This window comes from Patella vulgata, chromosome 6 (genome assembly GCF_932274485.2).
Source record: "Patella vulgata chromosome 6, xgPatVulg1.2, whole genome shotgun sequence".
In the NCBI taxonomy this organism is placed as follows: Eukaryota; Metazoa; Mollusca; class Gastropoda; family Patellidae; genus Patella; species Patella vulgata.
In genome coordinates, this window is record NC_065884.2 from 21,279,834 (window position 1) to 21,291,149 (window position 11,316).

The window sequence follows — 11,316 nt, forward strand, 5'->3', positions numbered from 1 at the left end:
AATACCTGTATATTTAATTAGAACTACCTGGGCACAACTGCTACATGAATGTGCTCATGTGCACTTTGCAAAGAGTCAGTACGTCAGTCAGCTATTTGCTCAACCGGAGCTATGATAAAGTTCTAACAAACTTTTATTGAAAATTTTAATTGTACATATTTATCATGTATTTCATTTTGAATATTTATATACGTAAAGGATTTGATATATTTATTTTTAATTATATTTTCAACGATGTTTGTTTTTATTTACTTATTATATAAATACATCTCTGTGATATTTGTTTTTATTTACATATATAAATGCATATTTGTGATATTGTTTTAATTAGTCTCGTTAAATTTACCATGTTTGGCGCAATATAGCCCGGTTGGAGCTGACATGCCATTAAACAACATTTCATTCATTCATTCAAGCATACTTTACAAGTACATAATACTGAACAAGACACTATTACATTTACATAATAAAACTGGGATAACACAGAGCATACTAGATAAAATATAAATTAAAAAAAATTGTTTACTGCTGAACAGTTTGACTCTCCCACTCCGTATTGTGTCCGCAGCTTATATTTTTCATCTAAATAAATGGAGGTTTCCCACAATACGCTCAATTTGAAAATGTCAAATTGCGAACTATTTAAAGTAGTTACATAACTCAGCTGAACTTAAATATTTACCTTATCTGATACCAAATAGATATAATGGTTTGAAAAGGGGTTAATAGCTCATTTTTTAACGTACTTCTTTCTGGTTTTTCCTAGATTTTTTATCGTTATATTGGGAAACCCCTCTTAGAATGAATATCGTTTACATTATTTGTTGATTTTGTTTATCTTTGTCATAATTACCAGTCCAGAATGCCCTTAAAAACATAATGTATCACATGATGACTTCTAATTTTAGACATGACGCTCGGCAGTAAGTTTCTTTTTGATGCCAGGTAATTGGGGACGTATTGTACTGACATTCACGAGTTTAATATTATTGACATTTTCATTGTCAGCGTCCTTATGGTCCGTAAAAGTATTGTTTTTATCTTCCCTGTCTGTTGTTTTTGTATTTTTTACATCCATTTTTTCTGTGTCTGAAATATATAATACGAGCTTCTCTCTTACATACAACAATAAAGATCTGTATTCAACACTTGGTTTATATTTGACTTGAATAAAGGGATTTAGATTGAGCAACGTTCTAGGATGGATCCTGTACGTAGTGTCACTATTACTCTATAAATAACTGGAGATAAGTGCACTATTAATATAATTGGGAAAACCCAACCATCGACGTCATATCAAATAATTAAACTACTGTAAATAGAGGTCACAGAAAGGTATGGATAGATTGTATTGGACAGAAAGTGGAGCACGGATGTCAGTACGATATATTGCGCATTATAATTACATTTAAAGAAAAGGAAATTAAATGTGGTTAATAAATGTCCTACTGTTCTGATGTCTGAAATCATTCAAATCTTAAAACTATAAATTGTAATAAGACAAGTATTATCCATTATAATAAAATTGAACTTCTCCGTTTACTAATCTATGTATTATTATATACTTTAAGCAATACATTGTTACAACATGGAAATCTAAATATAAACAATTATTGATTCTTGAAGTAAAATCGTGATCTAAATCAATGAAATGAAAGAGGTTATTTTACTTAATTTACCTGGGATCAACTAGAAGTATGAAATATATCTTCTATTAATTCAGTTCACCGATGCTTTAAAATAACGTATCGAATTAATATCAAATCTTATTCTTGCAATTAATAACATAAAACATTTTACATACAATAAGTAAAGAGACTTGCCTTTAAATAAAAAATAGAATTCCAATATTGTAAATATTAGTACTGTTTATTCAAGTGACGACTAGACGATTTATATTCTTATATAACAAAGTTAAGCTGATATCTATATCAACTTCAGCTTCAAATTGTTGATAAGATAATTCACCGTAATGGAAATTTAAATGAATTTGTTTACGAAAGTTTACTTTAGTTTTAAAATAAAATACGCAATTTAAATCTTAATAATTAAATACGTATGACAATTACAGATGAAAATATACACATAATATACACACACAATATGATACTCCCATTCGAGTTATAATGTTACTCTAGGAAAGTGCTACCAGAATACGAAATTCTCAGTGTAAGAATACGGATCTACGACTATCACATTAATGTCCACGGTTTCGCTCTTTTCTTTTTTTTTACTGCAAAATGTTATAAATTACAACACCACTAAAATTCAACACAAATCAACACGAAACTTCTCGGATTGTGCCGACGTGTTTTGACCAACAGGCAACATACTGCACAATGTCGTAATATCTGCTGGAGTCAATAGGCCTAGACGCAAGAAATTTCTGATATAGTTTCACTTGTTACACAATTACACAAACACATGCCGATTCTTCTTTGATTGGTGATTCCATCAGATTTCTTTTACGTTTTGAATAGTAATTAAATTTAAAATGGTCGCTTAAACGCCCTTCATTATTAACTTGTCTCTCTAAATATAATGATTCTTGGCTATCTGAAACCCTGAGATAATATTCATCCGAGTGAAAGGACTGAAATATAGAGTCATCGCCATTTGATAGTTTACTTGTATATTTAAACCAACATCTATACTGATCTTTAGGAATATGTTCCGCTGTTCCATCCCAAGAGGCTGGAAGTTCATGTAGCACTAAGTCAATACGGTCTGGTTGATCTTGAAAACATGTTATATCAGGACTAATGCAGCAGCGTTTTCCTTCTATTTTCTTAGTAAAACAGACGACGAAGTAGTTTTCTTCCGCACCAGCTTTTTTATTTATTTTCTGAAACACTTTGAAGTAGTCGGATGGTTTAATGTCTTCGACTAATTCAACACGTCGATTTCTGATTGTCATAGTAGTAGTAACCTTCGAATGGGCTGACAACAAAACGCGTTTTCCCACATAGTGGGCTTTAACTACTTCAAAGTCTCTCGCCTGCATAAAGTCAACACAATTATCAACGTCGTCGCAATTTGTAGTATCTTTAACTCTTGATAACGTTTTATTGACATTTTCATTGTCAGCGTCCTTATGGTCCGTAAAAGTATTGTTTTTATCTTCCCTGTCTGTTGTTTTTGTATTTTTTACATCCATTTTTTCTGTGTCTGAAATATATAATACGAGCTTCTCTCTTACATACAACAATAAAGATCTGTATTCAACACCTGGTTTATATTTGACTTGAATAAAGGGATGGATCCTGTACGTAGTGTCACTATTACTCTATAAATAACTGGAGATCAGTGCACTATTAATATAATTGGGAAAACCCAACCATCGAGGTCATATCAAATAATTAAACTACTGTAAATAGAGGTCACAGAAAGGTATGGATAGATTGTATTTGACAGAAAGTGGAGCACGGATGTCAGTACGATATATTGCGCATTATAATTACATTTAAAGAAAAGGAAATTAAATGTGGTTAATAAATGTCCTACTGTTCTGTCCCAACTGGGATTGCTCCATGCAGTGTGCTATGAGGTAAATTTTGTCTGGACAGCGGCGTTTTCACCAACAGCAAATTTGTTTGTCCCATCCGAACGACTAGACACCTTTCCTTGTCAGGCCCCTCCGCCGTTCTGCACCACTGCCAAAGGAAGCCAGACTGCAAAACAGGCAACAGCGGGAACGGATAGTGAGCGAGCACCAAACTTACCAATCCACCGTAGGCTACCAGCTTCAGTCTTAATAAACGGATAAGCGCTTTCATCAAATGGGGTTTAACGACATACTGTTCCGCCCCCGATTGGGCTAATGAATACGTGCATACACCTTGCAGTGTTCTAAAGGGGGGGGGGGGAATTTTTGCCGGACAGCGGCGCTACAGCCTACTATATCGAATTCCAACTGCCAAGGGAAATTTTACGTGCACGCCGATTTGTACATGAGACCTGTGTTTTTAGTCTCATCCCAACGACTATACGTTGTCTCTTGCCAGGCCCTCTACCCTGCACCACTGGCAAGGGGGACCACGCCGGAAAATCCAGACGAACTTTCTCGGGCAGCACTGGGATCGAACATGGGACTAAGACACTCGGTCCACGTATTGTCTCAAGATGCACAAGGTTTTTTTAATTAATCGGATGTCGATACGATTTCTTTTCATCCATGATTTATAAAATATTAGTGATAGTTTTTGTACCCACCTGTCGCTCCACGTATGTTCACACAAAATGGGTCTTAATCTATATATATAGCCTATACTTTTAACAGCTTTAAAACACTTTCAATACTGTATATATCCTGCAGTTCTATACTAACATCTAATCGGTTCTATTTACTTCAGTGGTTTATGTACTCTGCCACAAGTCACCTGCTTTCATCACACTAAAATCAAATTCCCGTTACTTATTTTAGACCTGATCTGGAGTATTGGGATTACCGTTTTATAACAAAAATGGTGATAATCGCCTGTCCATCCAATCGTATCAATTCAGAAGTTTTCCTCAAACCTAATATACTCGTATTAATAAGGATGACCATTAGGGTCAATCAAATGAAAAAAAAAATTCTGATTACAAGATAACCATCAACGTAAGGATATGACCCATGAAGACAGAAATTTTACTATTAATTGTCATCGTTTAAAATATTTGAATGTTGAAATTCGGTCAGTGACGTCAGTGTCAGGCCCTCGATCCCGTACCACTGACAACGGAGAACCATACTGGAAATCCCGATGAACTTTCTCGGCCGAGTATGCCCGTCTTCATTAGCCGATTTGATGCAGAGCTGTATAGGATGTTTATAAAAACCATTTCATTTCATTTCACTACTATTAATTGTCATCGTTTAAAATATTTGAATGGTGAAATTCGGTCAGTGACGTCAGTGTGACCCTGATGTACGGTGGCTGATAAGGGACATGAAAAATAATATAATTTTTTTTTTTTAATATTCACCCAAGTCAATTTTAATATAATTTGTTTTTTTATAATTTTCACCCAAGTCTATTTTAATATAATTTGTTTTTTTTTTATAATTTTCACCCAAGTCAATTTTAATTTCCACCCAAGTCAATTTTAATTTTCACCTAAGTCAATTTTAATTTTCACCCAAATCATTTGTAATATAATTTCAATTCTGTTGAATTTCCACCCAGAGCGTGATGTCATCTCAATTAGCCTTGTTTCCAAAACACTAATTTTCGCCCGCCATTGGGAAAATAAACGTGCAGGGGTCGACACAATCTTAGTCGGGAACTGACAGTGAAACGTATTGAAATAAAATGAAATGGGGGTTTAACGTCCTACTCCGACTGGGTTACTGAATGCAGTATGCCAGAAGGGAAATTTTCCTTTGTCAGCGGCACGACATGAAATTTCAACTGTCAAGAGTTATTTTAATTTTACATACTCGCCAATGTAGGCCTAACAGGGGCCTGGGTATTGATATCAGCATGCATCCGTCATAGACAACGCTACCGAACATCCAGACATAGAATTCAGCGCAGTTTGTTGGAAAGAGATAACAAAAAACAACTTGGCCTATGTGCACTAATGAATGATGGGTCACACGCATGGCTCTTGACCTTACTACTGGAAACAAACACAGACAGCTTAATTGCCATGAAGTCAAAGGGCCTCTTTTCTTACAGGACACAGAGGGTCTCTTTTCTTGGACTTGGGGCACTTCAACTGGATTTGGTGCTAGGGCCTCTTTTCTTACAGGTCACAGAGGGTCTCTTTTCTTGGACTTGGGGCACTTTAACTGGATTTGGTGCTTCCTTTCAGTTTAATTTTTGGATATATTTAAAAAAAAAAAAATTATTACACTTTCCAATATAGGCCTATTTATATAGCAAATCTCCCCAGGGAGGTTCTCGCAAGATACTTGAATCGGTCATTTCAGGACTATAACATGACTCTTTCATTTCAATAGTCAGTTTGTGCGTTTAGTAATGCAAGGAAACTGGAGTACTGGACGAACAACCCAACTCCTTGCCACGTACGAGCGGGAAATCGAAACCACGTCACTAGAATTATGATGCAATGCACCCACGTTAACTATTCGCCCCCCCCCCCCTTTCAATTCTGAAAATTTAAGGAAAGTCAAGATTTCTTCCCTTTGATTTAGAGATCTTGTGATAATTTCAGTCCATAAAGTATAAATCAAATGTAATTACAGGCCTCATTTCTGGCTCTGATACGTTGACAGGCCTGCTTGTGTTCACATAAAAAGTCATCATGTTATAATATCAAAAATCTTTATTACACTAGTAATGGCTTTTCTTGTGACATATATAATTTAAACAAGAACTGATAATAAAAATATGAGAAAAATATCTATTTGATATAAGGTAAAACATAATCTATTACAATCTGATACATGTAATTACAGAATGAGAAAAATATCTCTTTAACATAAGGTAAAACATAATACATTGCAATCTGCTAATTACAGTATGAGAATCAGCGTTTGCCAGGCAAGATACGCCCATATTTTGCAAGAGATGGATTGAGAACAAGCCAAAAAAAAGCTATTTTCCATACAATCAGGGGCCATAATCCAGGAAGTTATGGTCTGAAATGCGCGACATGGACTGAGATATTTGGGATATATTTTAAGTTTCATCAAAGTTTGCGTCCAACCTCGTGGGTTTTCTCCGGGTCCTTCGGTTTCCTCCCACTGCTAAAGACCCCTAGGCGCAAGCGAATTATTGAAATAAAATTAAATCATATGTTAGTCCCGAAATAAGCTAGTTTGTGTCGAGTGGACGTTAAACCCCATACTCTCTCTCTCAAAGTTTGCGTATGAGGGGCGGCCATTTTGTCCGGCAGTTTCGATCAGATTTTCAGAAAATTCGAATTCAATCATCATTAGGGCGTAATGGTGATATATTCAAACGTTTTTTTTTTTAAATCGGATAAAAATTGTGACCTCTAGAGGGACCACAAGCTAAAAACGAGAATTTTCGTACAATCAAGGGCCATAATTCAGAAAGTTAAGATCCGATAAGCGCGAATATCGAAAGGAAACAATGTTAACTCCAGACGATACTTACACGCAGATCAGCGAGAAGGTCAAGGCCGCCCTGAAACGTCACCTGCTATTCGTGAACACCTACATAACACCTATTATCTAGCGGATATCAGCACGCATCATATGAGACAACCGTCCCTGATGGATATGGGCTTAACATCAACACCTAAAGGGGCGATATCAAGTGACACCGTCGGTAATGTAAACCAAAACTGAAATAGATATCAAATGGTATCAGATGCTCTAAACTTGTAAAGTCACTAAGTCATTTCTTAATTGTAAAAGATAAAAATTTTCATTATATTTTCAGCACGGTATCTACAAATCTTTCTCAATATGAAAATCACATACTCATTGCCCAGTACTTAGAGTTACCCAATACTGTGTTTAACTTCTAGACCTATTTGATAAGAAATGTCCGCATAATAATAAGTAAAAACTAAGCAGGTAGGGAGGGTCAGATTGGGTATCTAGTTTTTTTTTGTTGTTTTTTTGTTTTTTTCAAATATTTTGTAACTTTACGATATATGAATTTAGTAGAAATATCACATTGTCTTTTACGAAAGTTGTACTTTATAATAACATAAAAAGTGGTGTTTGGGTAAGTGTCATGTTTTTCACACAGACCAAACAGCGACACTTCAATTAGACATGATCTGCATAAAATATATCTGGGAATTGAATTTGATAAATGCTGTTAATCTATATATATATATTTGTGACTGTCGTTTGTCTGTCTGTCTGTCTGTCTGTTCGGGGTTGGCGGCTACACTAGGTCTGCCCCGCGTCTGAAATTTGGGGGCTAGGGGTAGCTCGGACCGGGGAGTAACATAGGCCAGGTGGCGTTAGTCTACCACTTCCGGTTTCGGAGTTATGACCCCCGAGCGAAGTCTGTTCGGGGTTGGCGGCTACATCTGCCCCGAGTCTGAAATTTGGGGTATAGGGGTAGCTCGGACCGGGGAGTAACATAGGCCAGGTGGCGTTAGTCTATAACTTCCGGTTTCGGAGTTATGACCCCCGAGCGAAGTTGGTCTTTTCGGGGTTAGCGGCTACACTAGGTCTGCCCCGAGTCTGAAATTTGGGGTATAGGGGAAGCTCGGACCGGGGAGTAACATAGGCCAGGTGGCGTTAATCTAACACTTCCGGTTTCGGAGTTATGACCCCCGAGCGAAGCCGGTCTGTTCGGGGTTGGCGGCTACACTAGGTCTGCCCCGAGTCTGAAATTTGGGTTATAGGGGTAGCTCGGACCGGGGAGTAACATTGACCAGGTGGCGTTAGTCTACCTCTTCCGGTTTCGGAGTTATGACCTCGAGCGAAGCCGGGTATCCTGCTAGTATAGCTATAAAACTATTTAGCACGTCATTTTATAAATATTCCAGAAGCTACTGAGTATGATATATAAAGATGGCTTCATACCTGCAATATTATATAGCTACTGAATTATATAGTACGATACCTGCATGAATATATACCTAGACTGAGTTACCGTTATATAGCTATTTATAGTTCTGAGAATCTTAATATGATATTTGCATACAATAGGTCTACCACAGTAAAGCTACTCAGTGTGATACCACTTGTTATTATTTGAATATAGCCTTACCTATATCTGCATATAAACACACGAGAGGTTGTAGGGCTAAAATAGACAGAACTAACAAGTATGATGTCTTCTCTTTAGATGTGTTTACATATTATATTCACCATACTACATGTAAAGTTATAGATTATCTCTAGGATTACTTCTGACGTAATCATAAGTTTCCGTATGGCTAAAAAAGACAGAACTAACAAGTTTGATGTCTTCTTTTTTATATGTTTTTACATATTATATTCACCATACTACATGTAAAGTTACAGAATATCTCTAGGATTACTTCTGACGTAATCATAAGTTTCCGCACTAATGATACTTCATCTGTATTTAAATTAATGATACGCGCGACCAGCACAGTATACACATCCCTAGCTGTCGACTTAATTTTCTTCTGCCGAATGAGAAATTAAAACGCATTACTCTGTTCACAAGTTATTTAACTTGTTGTTCATCATGTGTTTGTATATATGTTTCTTTTCTAATTTTGATTTGTTCTGTACATAGCTATGCTTTGCAAAAGCTTGTTTCAGTCTCAATATGTTACGTAATAGTGATTGTAAATACTATGTTTTGTTTATTATTATGTAATATATTGTATATTTGCTTCTCACCTTTACACTATTCCATTCATCTAACTTCTAGGAGTGTAAAATGTATTAATTTCATATTTAACGTAAATTCTAATTTAAAGTCATATCGCATTATAGATGCATACCCAAATAGATATAAATAATGTTTGATTATTCTGTTTTTACATGTGAACGTAAAATATTACTTAACGCCAGTCACGATTAAAACTAATAATATTTGTCCTCTTAAACGGAACAATCAACATGCCTTTTATGTGATCTTACATCCTATCTTTTGTTATGGTACAAATATTCATCTATTGGCAGTCTATTGCTTGTAATTAAAACATTGATAATTATCGGTTGCATAGAACGAAACCCTGGTCCGTTTAATACATTAAGTACAGGTAATATTTCCATTGTCCACAATAATGTATGTAGTTTACTGCCAAAATTAGATATGATTGAAGCTGAATTCTCTAACTATGATATAATATGTATTACTGAATCCCATCTAGACAAGTCCTGTTGATTAGATAGAAACATGCACGGGGTGGGGTTGTTGTTTAAATCAAAAATAACCCACATTTTCAGATAAGGCATGATCTCATAAACCCTGATATTGAATTAATTTTTATAGAGATTTTTACCGATATTAACAACAAATTCTTACTCGGGGTTATTGATAGACCTCAAAATACCAGAGTTGCATTTTGGGATATATTTTACGACACGTTATCTAATGCACTTGATAGTGGTCTCTTTCTAATTCTAACAGGGGATTTTAATATTAACATTCTAAGTACTTCAATTAATTGTATTAAATTTAAAAAACTATTACAAAGATTAAATCTTTGATAAAAGTTCCCACAAATTTCACAACGCTACATGGCTCGTGTATCGATCTTTTTATTACTAATAAAAAATCACTTATATCAGATACTAATGTTAATGCTCCTATACGCAGTACACATTCACCAATAACCTTATCTTTAAATATAAAAACATACAAACAATTAACATACAAAAGAACTATTAGAAATTATAAACTTGCTGATTATGAAGGTTTAAATAATGAATTATTAACTGTCGATTGGTCAAAAAATGTTTTTAAAAATGATGATATTAATAAAATTTATCAAAGTTTTTTAGATGTTTTAAATAAAACAATAATACAGTATATCCCAACAAAAGTAGTAACTATAAGACCAAATGATAAGCCATTTATGAATAACACTATACGTATAAAAATACGAAAAAGAAATAGAGCACACAAACGCGCCAAAAAAACTAATAATCCTAATCATTGGCTATTATTTAAAAAAATACGAAATGAAGTAATAACATTAATTAGGGAAGCTAAAAGTAATTTTAAAAACAAATTAGAACAACAAATAAATATTAACAGCCTGCCTTCAAATAAATGGTGGAAAATAGCTAAATCTATTGCAAATTTGGAAAATGAAAAGATAGCCACCTCCCCATTAATATTTGATATTTTATTAATATTTTATAAAAGAAAATAACCTGCTATATAAGTACCAGTCTGGCTTTCAACAAAACGATTCCACAATAAATCAACTTTTAGAAATTTATGATGTTATAATAAGTTATCTTGATATAGGAAAGCAAATTCGATCTATATTTTGTGATGTATCAAAAGCGTTTGATAAAGTTTGGCATATGGGTTTATTGTCTAAATATGGAATTAATCAAATACTATGTAAATGGATTGAACACTATTGAATTAAAAGACAACTGTTACGTCTCAACGTGTGGTAAGTTAAACGAACAGACAAGAACAGAATAATCGATTTATCGGTCTCAAAATATTACCCAACAAGGTTCCAAATATATACAAACTCTTCTAATATATACAAAATAAGAGTAATAATAACATAATATGTATAAACTAAGGCTGTGCAAAAATATCGATATAATCGATAATCGGTAGAAGTTATTATATCGATTATTACCTTCTGACGGCAAGTTACGGTCACTTTCACATGATTGAACTTGCCGTAGTCTGGCATGCAGACGAATGAACGAATACACAACGTCAACACAACAACTATTTCCCCCCTCTGCTTACAAACTGGCAC